We start from the raw sequence: 20977 nt of genomic DNA, 5'->3' as shown, positions 1-20977 counted from the left end.
TTAGGGAAAATAGGATTTTTAATGATGAAACACACTTTTTGGAGTGTAAAATGTTGTGTGTGTGTGTGTGTGTGTGTGTGTGTGCAGTTAATCTGTGCACTAACTTTACTGTAACAGTGTGCTTTGTCTCCCGGCTTTGATTACATGGCTGGGGTGTGTTTCCTAATGGGTCCTGGGCAGGAGCGCTGACCAAAGTCATGTCGGAAGTTCAGGAGTTGAGAGGGATTTTCTTAAGGGGGTCTTAGGGGGTATGCATGCACTTGGAGGAGGGACATTAATTAACACCAGATGTGGGAGGTGTTGGGGATTGTTTGGAAGGCCTCCAGCCCACTGTACTCCGAGGGACAAATCCAAACTTGATATACACTGAGTGTACAAACATTAAGAACACATGCTCTTTCCATGACATAGGCTGACCAGGTGAAGGCTATGATCCCTTATTGCATTTTAAGCCTGAAGACAATTGAGCCATGGATAGTGTATGCGTGCCATTCAGAGGGTGAATGGGAAAGACAAAAGATTGAAATGCCTTTGAACAGAGTATGGTAGTAGGTTCCAGGTGCACTGGTTTGTGTCAAGAACTGCAACGCTGCTTGGTTTTTCACGCTCAACAGTTTCCTATGTGTATCAAGAATGGTCCACCACCAAAAGGAAATCCAACCAACTTGACACAACTGTTGCACGCATTGGAGTCAACATGGGCCAGCATTCCTATGGAATGCTTTCGACACTTTGTAGAGTTCATGCCCCGACGAATTGAGGCTATTCTGAGTGCAAAAGGGTGGGGTTGCAACTCGATATTAGGAAGGTGTTCCTAATGTTTGGTATACTCAGTGTATGTGCTCAACCTCAACTTTCACGCATGTCTTGGTGTGATTTGTCTGAATGTCTCTCTCTTTCTCTGTCCCTTGTCCTAGATGTCTGTCTTTCTGTCTGTCAAAGACCAGTGGAGCAACTCCATTCTTGAGTCTTGATAATTAAGTCCTGAAATACATTTTAAAGGCTTGAAGCTATGATAGCTCAGCCCATAGCCAGAGTGTAGGTGTCCTTTTTAACCACAGGAGAGCAGCAGAGACCTGTGACAATACTGTAGTGTAGTTTCTAATCAAGGGCTGTCAGGTCATCAGTCATTATCCATAGAGAATGATAGAGGCCTCTAGTGGCCAAAAGGCTATAGCATTGATGGCGCCATTGAGGGCTTCCACCATTTTAATGTAATCAACTGGGTGGGACTTCCAACTTTATTGGCTGATCTCTCCTGGTGACCCAGTTGGAGTCATGTCCAACCGGGTCATCAGCAAAGATCAGCCAATCATGAAGAATAAAATGGAGCCTCAATTGCCCTGTCTGTGCTGTCACAGACACTATAATGGCTGATACAAAGAAGAGTCCACTATCTACCTCTGTCGTAATCCCATTACTGTAATGCCTCTCACTGCCAATGATTGGCAACTTGGATTTTGGACTACTAAAATCAACCACTGGACACAACAAACCCACTTTAAAAACACATTTCACTTTCCAATACTTAAAATAATACTCTTGATTTGTAAACATCAGTGCTGAATCAGACTCTATGACAAATCAACGTTGGAGGGTGTTACTGTCTGGACCAGAGGAGTTGGAAAACACTGGTTTATATCTCAATCAAATAAAAATATATATATTTCGGTGCTCCTAGATTTTATGTTGTGCTACCAACAAAACATATTAACTTAGAGCCCTGACTGTCTCATTGAAGCAGTCTGATTGGGACAAAACATATTAACTTAGAGCCCTGACTGTCTCATTGAAGCAGTCTGATTGTGACAAAACATATTAACTTAGAGCCCTGACTGTCTCATTGAAGCAGTCTGATTGTGACAAAAAATATTAACTTAGAGCCCTGACTGTCTCATTGAAGCAGTCTGATTGGGACAAAACATATTAACTTAGAGCCCTGACTGTCTCATTGAAGCAGTCTGATTGTGACAAAAAATATTAACTTAGAGCCCTGACTGTCTCATTCAAGCAGTCTGATTGGGACAAAAAATATTAACTTAGAGCCCTGACTGTCTCATTCAAGCAGTCTGATTGGGACAAAACATATTAACTTAGAGCCCTGACTGTCTCATTGAAGCAGTCTGATTGGGACAAAAAATATTAACTTAGAGCCCTGACTGTCTCATTGAAGCAGTCTGATTGGGACAAAAAATATTAACTTAGAGCCCTGACTGTCTCATTGAAGCAGTCTGATTGGGACACCCCCTTCCTCACCTCTTAGGACTCATCTCCCACCCGCCTCCCGGCTCTGCCTCACCCCCTTCCTCACCTCTCAGGACTCATCTCCCACCCGCCTCCCGGCTCTGCCTCGTCCCCTTCCTCACCTCTCAGGACTCATCTCCCACCCACCTCCCGACTCTGCCTCACCCCCTCCCTCACCTCTCAGGACTCATCTCCCACCCGCCTCCCGGCTCTGCCTCACCCCCTTCCTCACCTCTCAGGACTCATCTCCCACCTCCCTCCCCCATGGGGACCTTTGTCCTCGTTAGAATTTTTCACATTGCTGTTGCCGCTGGTGCGTGATGCCGGGACTGAGCACTCTTTGTGCATACGCATGTGGGAACTGCGGTATGCAGGCCCTTGGTGTGTAGTGTGCCATGACACGCGTATGGCTGCTGTCGCCTTCCCGCCTGTCTGTCTGACGTTGGCAGTGTTTGGACACACCTGACCGGTGCTGACAACACCCCCACAAGGGCCTGGTGCCCAATGCTTATCACCCTACAGGAGACAAAAACTCCAGCCTCCTCAGTTGGTCTCCACACAGACCCCAGCACAATGGGGCTGAAGCATTGTGACATTGCAGTGTAGTTTGGTGTTGTCAAGTGTTAGATGATCCAGAGTAGATCAGTGTTGTTTGGTGTCAGGGGAGACAGTAATGATTTAACCAGAAAAGCATATCGAAGAGCTGCGCAGTGCATTGTGGTGCTCTTTAGACTAGTGTGGTATTGTAATGTACTGTATGTGATGCTGTGTAGACTAGTGTGGTATTGTACTGTATGTGGTGCTCTTTAGACTAGTGTGGTATTGTAATGTACTGTATGTGATGCTGTGTAGACTAGTGTGGTATTGTAATGTACTGTATGTGATGCTGTGTAGACTAGTGTGGTATTGTACTGTATGTGGTGCTCTTTAGACTAGTGTGGTATTGTAATGTACTGTATGTGGTGCTCTTTAGACTAGTGTGGTATTGTAATGTACTGTATGTGGTGCTCTTTAGACTAGTGTGGTATTGTAATGTACTGTATGTGGTGCTCTTTAGACTAGTGTGGTATTGTAATGTACTGTATGTGATGCTGTGTAGACTAGTGTGGTATTGTACTGTATGTGGTGCTCTTTAGACTAGTGTGGTACTGTAATGTACTGTATGTGGTGCTGTGTAGACTAGTGTGGTATTGTAATGTACTGTATGTGATGCTGTGTGGACTAGTGTGGTATTGTACTGTATGTGATGCTGTGTAGACTAGTGTGGTATTGTAATGTACTATATGTGATGCTGTGTAGACTAGTGTGGTATTGTAATGTACTGTATGTGATGCTGTGTAGACTAGTGTGGTATTGGAATGTACTATATGTGATGCTGTGTAGACTAGTGTGGTATTGTAATGTACTATATGTGATGCTGTGTGGACTAGTGTGGTATTGTAATGTATGTGGTGCTGTGTAGAATAGTGTGGTATTGTAATGTACTGTTGGTGATGCTGTGTAGACTAGTGTGGTATTGTAATGTACTGTATGTGATGCTGTGTAGACTAGTGTGGTATTGGAATGTACTGTATGTGATGCTGTGTAGACTAGTGTGGTGTTGGAATGTACTATATGTGATGCTGTGTGGACTAGTGTGGTATTGTAATGTATGTGGTGCTGTGTAGAATAGTGTGGTATTGTACTGTACTGTATGTGGTGCTGTGTAGACTAGTGTGGTATTGTAATGTACTGTTGGTGATGCTGTGTAGACTCGTGTGGTATTGTAATGTACTGTATGTGATGCTGTGTAGACTAGTGTGGTATTGTAATGTACTATATGTGATGCTGTGTGGACTAGTGTGGTATTGTAATGTATGTGGTGCTGTGTAGAATAGTGTGGTATTGTAATGTACTATATGTGATGCTGTGTGGACTAGTGTGGTATTGTAATGTACTGTTGGTGATGCTGTGTAGACTAGTGTGGTATTGTAATGTACTGTATGTGATGCTGTGTAGACTCGTGTGGTATTGTAATGTACTATATGTGATGCTGTGTAGACTAGTGTGGTATTGGAATGTACTGTATGTGATGCTGTGTGGACTAGTGTGGTATTGTACTGTATGTGATGCTGTGTAGACTAGTGTGGTATTGTAATGTACTATATGTGATGCTGTGTAGACTAGTGTGGTATTGTAATGTACTGTATGTGATGCTGTGTAGACTAGTGTGGTATTGGAATGTACTATATGTGATGCTGTGTAGACTAGTGTGGTATTGTAATGTACTATATGTGATGCTGTGTGGACTAGTGTGGTATTGTAATGTATGTGGTGCTGTGTAGAATAGTGTGGTATTGTAATGTACTGTTGGTGATGCTGTGTAGACTAGTGTGGTATTGTAATGTACTGTATGTGATGCTGTGTAGACTCGTGTGGTATTGTAATGTACTATATGTGATGCTGTGTAGACTAGTGTGCTATTGGAATGTACTGTATGTGATGCTGTGTAGACTAGTGTGGTGTTGGAATGTACTATATGTGATGCTGTGTGGACTAGTGTGGTATTGTAATGTATGTGGTGCTGTGTAGAATAGTGTGGTATTGTACTGTACTGTATGTGGTGCTGTGTAGACTAGTGTGGTATTGTAATGTACTGTTGGTGATGCTGTGTAGACTCGTGTGGTATTGTAATGTACTGTATGTGATGCTGTGTAGACTAGTGTGGTATTGTAATGTACTATATGTGATGCTGTGTGGACTAGTGTGGTATTGTAATGTATGTGGTGCTGTGTAGAATAGTGTGGTATTGTAATGTACTATATGTGATGCTGTGTGGACTAGTGTGGTATTGTAATGTACTGTTGGTGATGCTGTGTAGACTAGTGTGGTATTGTAATGTACTGTATGTGATGCTGTGTAGACTCGTGTGGTATTGTAATGTACTATATGTGATGCTGTGTAGACTAGTGTGGTATTGGAATGTACTGTATGTGATGCTGTGTAGACTAGTGTGGTGTTGGAATGTACTATATGTGATGCTGTGTGGACTAGTGTGGTATTGTACTGTATGTGATGCTGTGTAGACTAGTGTGGTATTGGAATGTACTATATGTGATGCTGTGTAGACTAGTGTGGTATTGGAATGTACTGTATGTGATGCTGTGTAGACTAGTGTGGTATTGTAATGTACTATATGTGATGCTGTTTAGACCAGTGTGGTATTGTAATGTACTATATGTGATGCTGTGTGGACTAGTGTGGTATTGTACTGTATGTGATGCTGTGTAGACTAGTGTGGTATTGTACTGTATGTGATGCTGTGTAGACTAGTGTGGTATTGTAATGTACTATATGTGATGCTGTGTGGACTAGTGTGGTATTGTAATGTATGTGGTGCTGTGTAGAATAGTGTGGTATTGTAATGTACTGTATGTGATGCTGTGTAGACTCGTGTGGTATTGTAATGTACTATATGTGATGCTGTGTAGACTAGTGTGGTATTGGAATGTACTGTATGTGATGCTGTGTAGACTAGTGTGGTGTTGGAATGTACTATATGTGATGCTGTGTGGACTAGTGTGGTATTGTACTGTATGTGATGCTGTGTAGACTAGTGTGGTATTGTACTGTATGTGATGCTGTGTAAACTAGTGTGGTATTGGAATGTACTATATGTGATGCTGTGTAGACTAGTGTGGTATTGGAATGTACTGTATGTGATGCTGTGTAGACTAGTGTGGTATTGTAATGTACTATATGTGATGCTGTTTAGACCAGTGTGGTATTGTAATGTACTATATGTGATGCTGTGTGGACTAGTGTGGTATTGTACTGTATGTGATGCTGTGTAGACTAGTGTGGTATTGTACTGTATGTTTAGCTGTGTAGACTAGCGTATGTATGTTATGTGGTGGAGAGGGCTGGGTATTTAGTGTCTCCGTTCAGGCTGAGGAGGTGAAAAGTTGAACCTGCTATTGACCTCAGAGAGAGGCTTAACTCTGGAGTCATGAACAGGCCAGGGAACAAGCCAAGGGATCAGGGAGGATATTCTCAAGTCTAACTTATCCTCATGTGGAAACAATTAGCATCTCTGATAACATGCTGTACATATTTCCACCTCTCTGTTATCTTATTTGTTATTTTTTTCCCCTCATGACGAAAGTCTTGTGTCCTCACTATCACGCCTGTGTTAAATCACAATTCCATCTCATCTGGCTACGTACATTTCCCTCACTACATTTAACCATAAGCTTTCTGAGCAGCTAACCGATCGTTGCAGCTGTACATAGTCCATCTGTATATTGCCCTCGCAATCGACCTATCTCATCCCCATTTTGTTTTTATTTACTTTTCTGCTCTTTTGCACACCAGTTTCACTACTTGCACATCATCCTCTGCTCATCATCATCTGCACATCTATCACTCCAGTGTTAATCTGCTAAATTGTAATTACTTGCTACCATGGCCTATTTATTGCCTTACCTCTTTACGCCATTTGCACACACTGTATATAGACTTTCTTTTTTTCGATTGTGTTATTGACTGTATGTTTGTTTATTCCATGTGTAACTCTGTGTTGTTGTTTGTGTCGCACTGCTTTGCTTTATCTTGGCCAGGTCACAGTTGTAAATGAGAACTTGTTCTCAACTAGCCTACCTGGTTAAATAAAGGTGAAATAAATCAAAATAAAAAAGGGAAGGTAATGACAGGACCCATTGGGGAAGAAACTGGTTGAATCAACGTTGTTTCCACGTCATTTAAAAATAATATATGTGCAAAGTAATGACTTTGAATCATTGTGGAAAACTGATTGGATTTACAAAAAGTCATCCATGTCAGGGAATTTTTTTTTTTTTTTTTTTACTCAACTTTTAACATAAATCCAATGACATGGATTGAATTCACGTTAGTTGACAGCTCAACCAAAAGTAAATCAAAACTAGATGACATGAAATGACATCTGTGCCCAGTTGGGTGGAGAGAGAGAGAGAGAGAGAGAGAGAGAGAGAGAGAGAAATACATATACATACAGAGAGAGAGAGAGAGAGAGACGAACAGACAGAGAGAGAAAGAGAGAGAGAGAGAGAGAGAGAGAAATAGACAGAGAGAGAGACAGACCCATATTTATGCTTATTTATTTTATCTTGTGTCCTTAGACAGACAGACAGACAGACAGACAGACAGACAGACAGACAGACAGACAGACAGACAGACAGACAGACAGACAGACAGACAGACAGACAGACAGACAGACAGACAGACAGACAGACAGACAGACAGACAGACAGACAGACATGGAGAGAGACTGACATGGAGAGAGACAGACATGGAGAGAGACAGAGTGAGAGAGAGACAAATAGACAGAGAGAGAGAGAGACGAACAGACAGAGAGAGAAAGAGAGACAAATACATACAGAGAGAGAGAGAGAGAGAGAGAGAGACAGACCCATATTTATGCTTATTTATTTTATCTTGTGTCCTTTAACCATTTGTACATTGTTAAAACACTGTATATATATATAATATTACATTTGTAATGTCTTTATTGTTTTGAAACTTCTGTATGTGTAATGTTTACTGTTCATTTTTATTGTTTATTTCACTTTATATATTCACTTTATATATTATCTACCTCACTTGCTTTGGCAACGTTAACACATGTTTTCCATGCCAATAAAGCCCTTGAATTGAATTGAGAGAGAGAGAGAGAGAGAGAGAGAGAGAGAGAGAGAGAGAGAGAGAGAGAGAGAGAGAGAGAGAGAGAGAGAGAGAGAGAGAGAGAGAGAGAGAGAGAGAGAGAGAGAGAGAGAGAGAGAGAGAGAGAGAGAGAGAGAGAGAGAGAGAGAGAGAGAGAGAGAGAGAGAGAGAGAGAGAGAGAGAGAGAGAGAGAGAGAGACAGAGACAGAGAGAGAGAGAGAGAGAGAGAGAGAGAGAGAGACAGAGACAGAGACAGAGAGAGAGAGAGAGAGAGAGAGAGAGAGAGAGAGAGAGAGAGAGAGAGAGAGAGAGAGAGAGAGAAATAGAGACAGAGTGGGGCCTCATGTTTATCAGAATCAGGGAGTTGAATTCCAGATGGAGTGATAAGGCAGAAAACAAGCAAACAAAATGAAAAAATAGATTGAATGTAAAAGATAGTGCAGGTTGACGGACAACGTGGGTAAATACATGATGTTGGGGGTAGGCAGACAGACGGACTACTTGAGTGTGTGGTGTTAGAAGCAGCTCACTGATTCTCTAGCCCCTATGTACCCACTGGAGTTATCAGCAGAGAACAGGTCACTTCTTCTGACTTATGAAGGTATCTGTTCATGCCACATTGGCTATTTATTTGTTTATCTCAGTCATATATACAGTTGAAGTCGGAAGTTTACATACACTTAGGTTGGAGTCATTAAAACTCGTTTTTCAACCACTCCACAAATTTCTTGTTAACTAACTATAGTTTTTGGAAGTCGGATAGGGCATCTACTTTGTGCATGACACAAGTCATTTTTCCAACAATTGTTTACAGACAGAATATTTCACTTAGAATTCACTGTATCACAATTCCAGTGGGTCAGAAGTGTACATACACTAAGTTCGACTGTGCCTTTAAACAGCTTGGTAAATTCCAGAAAATGATGTCACGGCTTTTGAAGCTTCTGATAGGCTAATTGACATAATTTGAGTCAATTGGAGGTGTACCTGTGGATGTATTTTAAGGCCTACCTTCAAACTCAGTGCCTCTTTGCTTGACATCATGGGAAAATATAAAGAAATCAGCCAAGACCTCAGAAAGAAATTGTAAACCCCCACAATTCTGGTTCATCCTTGTGGGCAATTTCCAAATGCCTGAAGGTACCACAGTCATCTGAACAAACAATAGTACGCAAGTATAAACACCATGGGACCACACAGCCGTCATACTGCTCAGGAAGGAGACGCGTTCTGTCTCCTAGAGATGAACGTACTTTGGTGCGAAAAGTTTGGTGCAAAATTATTCTGTCCCCTTAAGTTAATACTTTGTAGCGCCACCTTTTGCTGCGATTACAGCTGTAAGTCACTTGGGGTATGTCCCTATCAGTTTTGCACATCGAGAGACTGAAATTTATTCCCATTCCTCCTTGCAAAACAGCTCGAGCTCAGTGAGGTTGGATGGAGAGCATTTGTGAACAGCAGTTTTCAGTTCTTATGTCCACAGATTCTCGATTGGATTCAGGTCTGGACTTTGACCTGGCCATTCTAACACCTGGATATGTTTATTTTTTAACCATTCCATTGTTAATTTTGCTTTATGTTTTGGATCATTGTGTTGTTGGAAGACAAATCTCCGTCCCAGTCTCAGGTCTTTTGCAGACTCCATCAGGTTTTCTTCCAGAATGGTCCTGTATTTGGCTCCATCCATCTTCCCATCAATTTTAACCATCTTCCCTGTCCCTGCTGAAGAAAAGCAGGCCCAAACCATGATGCTGCCACCACCATGTTTGACAGTGGGGATGGTGTGTTCGGGTTGATGAGCTGTGTTGCTTTTACGCCGAACATAAATTTTTGCATTGTTGCCAAAAAGTTCAATTTTGGTTTCATCTGACCAGAGCACCTTCTTCCACATGTTTGGTGTGTCTCCCAGGTGGCTTGTGGCAAACGTTAAACAACACTTTTTATGGATATTTTTAAGAAATGTCTTTCTTCTTGCCACTCTTCCATAAAGGCCAGATTTGTGCAATATACGACTGATTGTTGTCCTATGGACAGAGTCTCCCACCTCAGCTGTAGATCTCTGCAGTTCATCCAGAGTGATCATGGGCCTCTTGGCTGCATCTCTGATCAGTCTTCTCCTTGTATGAGCTGAAAGTTTAGAGGGACGGCCAGGTCTTGGTAGATTTGCAGTGGTCTGATACTCCTTCCATTTCAATATTATCGCTTGCACAGTGCTCCTTGGGATGTTTAAAGCTTGGGAAATCTTTTTGTATCCAAATCCGGCTTTAAACTTCTTCACAACAGTATCTCGGACCTGCCTGCTGTGTTCCTTGTTCTTCATGATGCTCTCTGCGCTTTTAACGGACCTCTGAGACTATCACAGTGCAGGTGGATACGGAGACTTGATTACACACAGGTGGATTGTATTTATCATCATTAGTCATTTAGGTCAACATTGGATCATTCAGAGATCCTCACTGAACTTCTGGAGAGAGTTTGCTGCAGTGAAAGTAAAGGGGCTGAATAATTTTGCACGCCCAATTTTTCAGTTTTTGATTTGTTAAAAAAGTTTTAAATATCCAATAAATGTCGTTCCACTTCATGATTGTGTCCCACTTGTTGTTGAATCTTCACAAACAAATACAGTTTTATATCTTTATGTTTGAAGCCTGAAATGTGGCAAAACGTCGCAAAGTTCAAGGGGGCCGAATACTTTCGCAAGGCACTGTACATATATAGATATATATATACATATATATATATATATATATACCAGTCAAAAGTTTGGACACACCCACTAATTACAGGGTATTTCATTGTTTTTACTATTTTGTTGTAGAACAGCCCCAAAGCATGATGTTTCCACCCCCATGCTTCACAGTAGGTATGGTGTTCTTTGGATGCAACTCAGCATTCTTTACCAAAAAGTTATATTCTGATTTCATCTGACCATATGACATTCTCCCAATCTTCTTCTGGATCATCCAAATGCTCTCTAGCAAACTTCAGACGGGCCTGGACATGTACTGGCTTAAGCAGGGGGACACGTCTGGCACTACAGGATTTGAGTCCCTGGCGGCGTAGTGTGTTACTGATGGTAGGCTTTGTTACTTTGGTCCCAGCTCTCTGCAGGTCATTCACTAGGTCCCCCCGTGCGGTTCTGTGATTTTTGCTCACCGTTCTTGTGATCATTTTGACCCCACGGGGTGAGATCTTGCATGGAGTCCTAGAGATTATCAGTGGTCTTGTATGTCTTCCATTTCCTAATAATTGCTCCCACAGTTGATTTCTTCAAACCAAGCTGCTTACCTATTGCAGATGCAGTCTTCCCAGCCTGGTGCAGGTCTACAATTTTGTTTCTGGTGTCCTTTGACAGCTCTTTGGTCTTGGCCATAGTGGAGTTTGAAGTGTGACTGTTTGAGGTTGTGGACAGGTGTCTTTTATACTGTGCCATTAATACATGTAACAAGTGGAGGACAGAGGAGCCTCTTAAAGAATAAGTTACACGTCCGTGAGAGCCAGAAATCTTGCTTGTTTGTAGGTGACCAAATACTTATTTTCCACCATAATTTCCAAATAAATTCATTAAAAATCCTAAAATGTGATTTTCTGGATTTTTGTTTCTCATTTTGTCTGTCATAGTTGAAGTGTACCTATGATGAAAATTACAGGCCTCTCTCATCTTTTTAAGTGGGAGAACTTGCACAATTGGTGGCTGACTAAATACTTTTTTGCCCCACTGTATATGACAATAAAATACTGTAAGATCAAATGGTCTGGACCCTTTTTGGTTGGGATGTTTTAGTGTCCCTGATGATGAGTGTCGTGAATAGAGTTTTGCCTGGCTCAAATACATCAGAGGACTGCTGTGTTTGTTTGTTTTGATTTGGGAGGGGTTAAGGTCTTGAGGGATCCCCTCCACCCTCCACCCCCATCCCGCAGCAGGATTCACCCTCAGGACATTCTGCCGACTGGAGCCCCCATGACCCCTTCCTCACCCTGGCCACATTACCCAAGGCATCCTGGGAAAAAAAGAGGAGACTGCCATGGCTTACAGTCCACAACATAAAATCACAACCAGACCCTTGGTCCAGGAAGAACCACCCAGAGAGGCAGCCTCCAGCCCTCTCAGCCCCATAAGGAGCTCATCCCAGTGGGGGGACTTCCCTTTCATCTGCTTGGTCTCAACAGCTACACTGGCTTAAACAAGCGCAAGGTCTCACAACTAGACAGTGAACATGGCTCATGGCTCAGAAAGTGTTCATACAATTTGACTTATTTCACATTTTGTGTTACAGCCTGAGTTCAAAATGGATAAAATATTTTTTCTCTCTCACCCATCTACACACAATACCCCATTAGTGAAAACTTGTTTTTAGACATTTTTGCAAATGTATTGAAAATTAAATACAGAAATATGTCATTTACATATGTTTTCACACCCCTAAGTCAATACATGTTCGAATCTTCTTTGGCAGCAGTTACACACCTGTGAGTCTTTCTGGGTAAGTCTCTAAGAGCTTTGCATACCTGGAGTGTACAATCTTTACACATGAATCTTTATAAAATTCTTCAAGCTCTATCAAGTTGGTTGTTGATCGTTGCTACCCAGGCACTTTCAAGTCTTGCCAGAGATTTTCAAGCCGATTTAAGTCAAAACTGTAACTAGGCCACTCAGGAACATTCAACGTCGTCTTGGTGAGCAACTGAGTATACCACACACTAGGAACACCTTCCTACTATTGAGTTGCCCCCCTCCAGCCAGAGGACATTTTTTTTTATAGGGGTTGACATTTTAAAGTGGAAATTACAAACTTCAGAAGCCTTTTTTAACTGTACATATTTCTGTGGTCTGTGATACAGATGCACTGTCCCATAAGATCTGAGGAAATGGCAAATCTACGCTGTGTTCAAAACATTAATATTAACTCTAATGTTGAGTTGCACCCACCCCTTTTGCCCTCTGAACAGCCTCAATTCGTCGGGGCATGGACTCTTCAAGGTGACAAAAGCGTTCCACAGGGATGCTGGCCAGTGGAGGCCGGTGGGAGGAGCTATAGGAGGACGGGCTCATTGTAATGGCTAGAATGGAATAAATGGAATGGAGTCATGCGTGTGGTTTCCATGTGTTTGATACCATTCCATTTATTCCATTCCAGCCATTCCAATGAGCCCATCCTCCTATACCTCCTCCCACCAGCCTCCTCTGATGCTGGCCCATGTTGACTCTAATGCTTCCCACAGTTGTGTAAAGTTGGCTGGATGTCTTTTTGGTGGTGGAGCATTCTTGATTAACACAGGAAACTGCTGAGTGTGAAAAACCAAGCAGCGTTGCAGTTCTTGACACTCAAACCGGTGCGTCTGCACCTGCTACCATACCCCATTCGAAGGCACTTAAATATTTTGTCTTGCCCATTCACCCTCTAAATGGCACACATACACAATCCATGTCTCAATTGTCTCAAGGCTTAAAAATCCTTCTGTAATCGGTCTCCTGCCCTTCATCTACACTGATTGAAGTGGATTTAACAAGTGACATCAATAAGGGATAATAGCCTTCACCTGGATTTTATCTGGTTAGTCTATGTCAATGTTTTGTATACTATGTATATTTGGCCATGTGTTTTAGGTTATTGTCCTGCTGAAAGGTGAATTTGTCTCCCAGTGTATCTTGGAAAGCGAACTGAACCAGGTTTTCCTTTAGGATTTTGACTGTGCTTAGCTCTATTATGTTTCTTTTTATTTAAAAAAAACTCCTTAGTCCTTGCCGATGACAAGCATACCCATAACATGATGCAGCCACAACTATGGTTAAAAATATGAAATGGTACTCAGTGATTTGTTTGACGCTTTGTAATCAGGACATAAAGTTAATTTCTTTGCCACATAGTTTTTGCAGTTTTACTATAGTGCCTTGTTGCAAAGAGGATGCATGTTTAGGAATAGTTTTATTCTGTACAGGCTTCGTTCTTTTCATTCTGTCGTTTAGGTTAGTATTGTGGAGTAACTATGTTGTTGATCCATCCTCAGTGTTGTTCTTTCACAGCCATTCAACTCAGTTTGAATTAAATTCACCATTGGCCTCATAGTGCAATCCTTGAGCGTTTTCCTTCCTCTCCAGCAACTGAATTAAGAAGAACGGCTGTATCTTTGTAGTGACTGAGTGTATTGATACGCCATTCAAATGTCATTTTATTTTTTATTTGACCTTTATTTAACTAGGCAAGGCAGTTAATAACAAATTCTTATTTTCAATGACGGCCTAGGAACAGTGGGTTAACTGCCTGTTCAGGGGCAGAACAACAGATTTGTACCTTGTCAGCTCGGGGTTTGAACTTGCAACCTTCCGGTTACTAGTCCAACTCTCTAACCACTAGGCTACCCTGCCGACCCAATTAATAACTTCCCCATGCTCAAAGGGATATTCAATGTGTGCTTTTAATTTTTTTACCCATCTACCAATAGGTGCCCTTCTTTGCAAGTCTGTGTTTTGAATTCACTGCTCGATTGAGGCTCCTTACAGATAATTGTATGTGTGGGGTACAGAGATTAGGTACGCCATTGTTAAACGCTATTATTGCACACAGAATCCATGCAGCTTATTATGTGACTTGTTAAGCAAATGTTTCCTCCTATTGAGGCTTTCCATAACAAAAAGGTTGAACACTTATTGACTCAAGACATTTCAGCTATACATTTTTTAAATTCATCATTTTAAATTCAGGCTGTAACACAACAAAATGTGGAAAATGTCAATGGGTGTGAACACTTTCTGAAGCCACTGTATGAGATTTCAGTTTATCTAAGTGATATCTTGTTTTGTTTTACATCACAGAGGCTCAAAAATATAACTTTGTATTTGATGCTATCGAGGAAGTCATTTGATTTATATGCAATTAGTTTGTTATCCATGCTATCTAGCCTATTCCTTTTATTTTGGTGTTATGTCTGTTAGTTCTGTCATTCTTTAATTATTTTGCTCTTTGTTTTTTTTCGTGGAGAAAATGCTGATGGCATGATCAAGGTCAGGTGGAGGTCTGGTTGACCCACTGTGCCCAATGATTTCTATCCCTCTGTCTTGCCATCCCTCCATCCTTCCATCCTTCCATCGCCCTCCTTCCCCTGCCCCCACCTCCGTCACTGACCTCTGCTTCGTCTCCCACAGCCCCTGTGGCTGAGCAGCCTGGCACCGGCCAGTTATTCAAACCCTCAGGCACCCTAACAAGCTACAGGTGAGAGAGAGAGAGAGAGAGAGAGAGAGAGAGAGAGAGAGAGAGAGAGAGAGAGAGAGAGAGAGAGAGAGAGAGAGAGAGAGAGAGGGTATCTGTGTCCATTTTCTGAGTTTGAAGTGCATGGAGATTTGTCAGCAGATGCTATTGTTATTTGTTAAAGTCAGTCACTCATTGCAGGATGTACAGTACATCATACAAGTAGCCTGCAATGTCTCAATTCACTAACAAGTTCAGAAGCACGCTACAGTGGGGTCCACAATTATTGACTCCCTTGATTAAGATGAGCAATAATGATTGTATAGAATAAATCATTCAAATATTGAGCTATATTGTATGCGCCCAAAAAATGGGAAATTATTATTTTATGCAAATACAATTGCTCCGATAAAGAGATTTTGTAATGTTTCTTTTTCTCTAAAAAGGTAGGGGGTCAAAATTATATTCCTAGCATGCAATGACTACAATAATCATGAATTAATTGTGAATAATGATGAGTGAGAAAGTTACACAGGGCCAAAGGTCATACCCCCAAGACATGCTAACCTCTCACTATTACCAATAACAGGGTAGGTTAGAATGTCTTTGACCTTCTGACCAAGTACTAAATCTTTGACTACTTCATTTCTAAGAATCTTTAGGGGTGGTGTCAATCATTTTAACCCCTACCTTTTGTGAAAAAAAAAAAAATTACTTGTTAAACAAAATCAATTATATTATTGCTCATCTTTATCAAGGGTGTCAATCATTTCGGGCCCCTGTGTCTTCTTGGGATAGGTAGAGTGTTTGTAATTGGTTTTGGAGCCACATTGCAGTATTGAGCTTGGATGCTTGTTATAATGTTTTTGTTTTGTTTGGTGGATTTGCATAAAAAACTGTAATGAAATAAAATACATGTTTCGTAAAGTCCACAGAAAGTAATTCTCTGTTCTAAAGTTACTTGAAATAATTGATTTGCATATGTGTTCTTTCTTTTAACCAATCCCTTCGCATTAAAATGTAGAACAATATTTAAGGATGAATTAATTTGTTTTTATTACATTTCATTTAAGCACATGAAAAGAGAATTAAAAGCAGAGATTGGATTAAAAGTGGTCTTTGTAAACATGGTGACCCGAGTCTTTGACGCTCCCCCTTTCCTCCGTTTACAGGAAGTCTCTTCCTGACAGGAGCTCAGAGAGATGAAGGCCTCTTTTAAAGAGGACATGAGTTGGGGAAGCAGGCTTTGGTGTCTTTGTGTGGGATTGTGTTATTTAGTCTGTTTTGTTCTTCTAAATCCTGCTTGGCTTGTGTTTGTCTTAAGGCTCTGCTTTTAACGATTAAGGAATAGAGGTTGAACCATCATGTGAATATGTTATTTCAGCTCTGTGGAGAAGGTTAGTGTGTTCCTCCTGAATATCAATCAAGTACATTAATGTGTTATTACAGTGTGTACCGGTGGGATTGCTGTATGTTGGTTCACTCACAATAAAGTCAAATTGATGGACTCTGGAGGGGGGATTAATGGAAATCGCAGTGAGTGTGAGGGAGAGAGAGAAAGAGGGAGAGAGAAAAAGGTTGATGGCCTTTTCATCCTTTTCTGGCTGAGATACTATTACAGAAAACCGAGCAGAGAAGGAAAAATAATTCATCACTCTTTCTCTCCCTCCTATTTCCCCTTTTCTTAAATTTCTCCTCTCTCCAGGTCGGTCCCCCTAATTAATTTATTCTCTGTCTTCTGTCCATCACTTTCTACACTCTTAGGACATAAAATGGTGCTTTCTAGAACCAATAAGGGTTCTTCAGCTGTCCCCATAGGAGAACTCTTTGAAGAACCCTTTTTCGTTCCAGGTAGAACCCTTTTTGTTCCAGGTAGAACCCTTTTTGTTCCAGGTAGAACCCTTTTGGGTGCCATACAGAACCCTTTCCACAGAGGGTTCTACTGTACATGGAACCCAAACGAGTTCTACCTGGAACCAAGAAGGGTTCTCCTATGGGGACAGCCGAAGAAACCCTTTTGGAACCTTTTTTTCTAAGAGCGTGCTAGCGACTCGCTAAACCCTCTTAACTGTTAAACTCCTCCTGTTGTTCCTCCTCTCAATATCTCACATTAATGTTCTAATGTCTTGTACACTGTATGCCCAGTAGTATCTACAGTATATCAACACAAGTTGCCTTACAATAGTGACATCTGCTCTGCAGTCCAGCCTGTAAGCACTTTGATTCTAAAGCTTGGTAGGATGCAATTGACAGCACAACATCCAAACTGTTCCAATATCGTTTCCCCCCAGTCTACAGCGTATTTAGGAGGGGTGTAATGCTTCCTTTTACCAGAACCTCCATTTTCATTTGTTTGTATGTGCCAGTCTCTGCACATTTGGATGTTCTGCATGTCACAGTGATGTGTTAGTGTACCCCCGTGCCAACGACATGCAGCCGTCCATGTGTGTTTTTGTGTATGGTATGACACTCCAATAATTAGATATCAAAGGGAGGCAGGCAGGGTGTGGTGAGCTGTGCGGGCCTCTCCGATGGTAAAGCACTTATTAATGAGATAGGCCTTATCTGCCCTCCTCCTAGGAATTCTGCCTTTGATCGGCCCCGACTCTGGACTTAATACATTTTTGATTGATAGGCTGAGATGACAGAGAGAGGCGGTGTACAGGGTGCGGACTGAGCGGAGGGGGCGTAGAGGTGGGGGCAGCTGGTATGGAGACTCTGCAGCTGGAACGATGCCCTTCGTGTGATCAAAAAACTCTAGACAATAACACCTTAGAAGATGACACCTCCATACATGGACATGCAGACTATCACAAAGTCACACATACTGCAGTGTGCATACAACACACACACGATGCACACACACGTAAATACACTCTCACACACACACCCCTACACATACCAGCACATATAAGGATTCATTCCTACTCGCATATAATCCACATACACCAACACACACAAACATTCCCAGAGAATTACCAGACACCCCTATTTATTCAGCTCTAACTCACACACACCCGGGCACAAAGACATGTCTTCCCTGAGACAGAGCGAGTAGAGGAACAGGAGAGACAACTCGTTTTCATACACATTCTTTCCGCTTGAGAAATACTGCACCAAATATCTTAGATGTAAAATTGCTAAGACCTCCTAGAAGAAAAAAAAATGTCAAAATGAGTTTCAGGTAGGGCCTCCCGAGTGGCGCAGTGGTCTAAGGCACTGCATCGCAGTGGTCTAAGGCACTGCATCGCAGTGGTCTAAGGCACTGCATCGCAGTGGTCTAAGGCACTGCATCGCAGTGCTCAAGGCGTCGCTATAGATCCGGGTTTCATCCCAGGCTGTGTCACCACCGACCGGGAGACCCATACAATTGGTCGTTAGGGGAGGGTTTGGCCGGCTGCGATTTCCTTGTCCCTTCGCGCTCTAGCGATGGGCAGGCAGTGTGTCAAGACGCAGTGCGGCTTGTCAGGGTCATGTTTCAGAGGACCTTCACCTCTCCCGAAGCTGTAGGGGAGTTGCAGCGATGGGACAAGACTGTAACTGCCAATTGGGGAGAAAAAGGAGTTAAAGTACAAAAAAATGAATTATATTTACAGATTCATGAGGACATGGCTACGGTGTCTCGAGGGACAAACAGTAACATTCAAGCAAAGGTATTTTAAGTGAGTATGCAAGGCACAGACGTTCACTTCGCCTAGCCGAGTTCTGCTAGGAGCAAACCGAACCTAGGAGACGCCGTAACACTCCCCCACTAGGCCCAGAAGGACAGCGATAACACCCAGACTCTCAATAACATAGGGAGGAGAGGAAACATCCTCTTTCTCCATCCTGCCTCACCCCCCAGCCCTCCGACATGGGGTGACTGAACGTGACCGTTACAGTGACGTGCCACCTTGTTATGAGTCTCTGTCAGCGCGGTGCGCAGGGTAAATTAAAGAGGCCATAACTGCAGCTCTGTCAGCGCCCGTTACCCGCCATTCATCACGGTGGCAGCGGGCGCGGGGATAAACTCCCAATCAGGTGGGCAGATCGATCAATGTGACAGGCACATTTCAGGGGTCCAAATCAATCACGCTAACAAAGGGAGAGGAGTCTGGTGCTAGATCTGTTTTTGGATGAGTCAGGAGGAAATGCCTGTATTTGTGCAACCTCTGTTGTCCTGCATCAATGAGAGAACTTACTTTATTTGATTTGTGGTATAGTACAATGTAGTGTATAAGGATCAACCAACCAAGTTAATGATCACAATTACAGTGTCCTTTAGGCCCATGGAATAGTTTTTCACGAAACCATTCGTGAACAGGTATTGCTGTTGCTTAAACAAATCTTTACTGGCATTGTCACAGAGTTGTTGTACGTGCAGTGTAAACAGTTCAGATATCTTTGAAGTATATTATAAGTATTGTTGTAGGACTACATTCATGACCATAGATCACATAAACTCACTGCACTGACCCAGGCCAGGGATAAAGATCAGACATGCTAGTGGCTTTACACACACAGTACAGACTGAATACCACAGTACAGACTGAGAACAACACACTACAACCAGAACATGATGAAATAAAGCAAATGTAAAACTGAGTGAGGGATGGGAGGAGGGTGGTTAGAGGATAAGAGCGGGAAGAACTGATAGAGGAGAAGAGGAAACAGCAGAGAAATTATTCAAAAGAGGCATCACCAGCTGGAGACTGATAAACGAATGGCTCATTCATTAGAAGTGTACAGCACATTGGGATACGGTTGGGTTGTGCTCCCAAATTCCTCTCTCCTGTCCATCTTCCTCTCTCCTTTCCATCTTCCTGTCTTCTTTCCATCTTCCTCTCTCCTTTCCATCTTCCTCTCTTCTTTCCATCTTCCTCTCTCCTTTCCATCTTCCTCTCTTCTTTCCATCTTCCTCTCTTCTTTCTGTCTTCCTCTCTTCTTTCCATCTTCCTCTCTTCTTTCAATCTTCCTCTCTTCTTTCCGTCTTCCTCTCTTCTTTCCATCTTCCTCTCTCCTTTCCATCTTCCTCTCTCCTTTCCATCTTCCTCCCTCCTTTCCATCTTCCTCTCTTCTTTCTGTCTTCCTCTCTTCTTTCCATCTTCCTCCCTCCTTTCCATATTCCTCTCTCCTTTCCATCTTCCTCCCTCCTTTCCATCTTCCTCTCTCCTTTCCATCTTCCTCCCTCCTTTCCATCTTCCTCTCTCCTTTCCATCTTCCTCTCTTCTTTCTGTCTTCCTCTCTTCTTTCCATCTTCCTCTCTCCTTTCCATCTTCCTCTCTCCTTTCCATCTTCCTCCCTCCTTTCCATCTTCCTCTCTTCTTTCCATCTTCCTCCCTCCTTTCCATATTCCTCTCTCCTTTCCATCTTCCTCCCTCCTTTCCATCTTCCTCTCTCCTTTCCATCTTCCTCCCTCCTTTCCATCTTCCTCTCTCCTTTCCATCTTCCTCTCTTCTTTCCGTCTTCCTCTCTTCTTTCCATCTTTCTCTCTCCTTTCCATCTTCCTCTCTCCTTTCCATCTTCCTCCCTCCTTTCATACTTCCTCTCTTCTTTATGTCTTCCTCTCTTCTTTCCATCTTCCTCTCTTCTTTCTGTCTTCCTCTCTTCTTTCCATCTTCCTCTCTCCTTTCCATATTCCTCTCTCCTTTCCATCTTCCTCTCTCCTTTCCATCTTCCTCTCTCCTTTCCATCTTCCTCCCTACTTTCCATCTTCCTCTCTCCTTTCCATCTTCCTCCCTCCTTTCCATCTTCCTCTCTCCTTTCCATTTTCCACTCTCTCTATCTCTCGCTCTTCTTCCATTTGTGGACTGAAATGTCTTTAAGATCCTGATTCCATTTAAATACAGAAAAAAGGCCTACACACCTGCATATTATTAGAAGAGTTA

The sequence above is a fragment of the Oncorhynchus keta genome, chromosome 21 (assembly GCF_023373465.1).
Source record: "Oncorhynchus keta strain PuntledgeMale-10-30-2019 chromosome 21, Oket_V2, whole genome shotgun sequence".
NCBI classification, from domain to species: domain Eukaryota; kingdom Metazoa; phylum Chordata; class Actinopteri; order Salmoniformes; family Salmonidae; genus Oncorhynchus; species Oncorhynchus keta.
The sequence above is the reverse complement of the archived record's forward strand: the minus strand, read 5'-3'. Positions refer to the sequence as shown.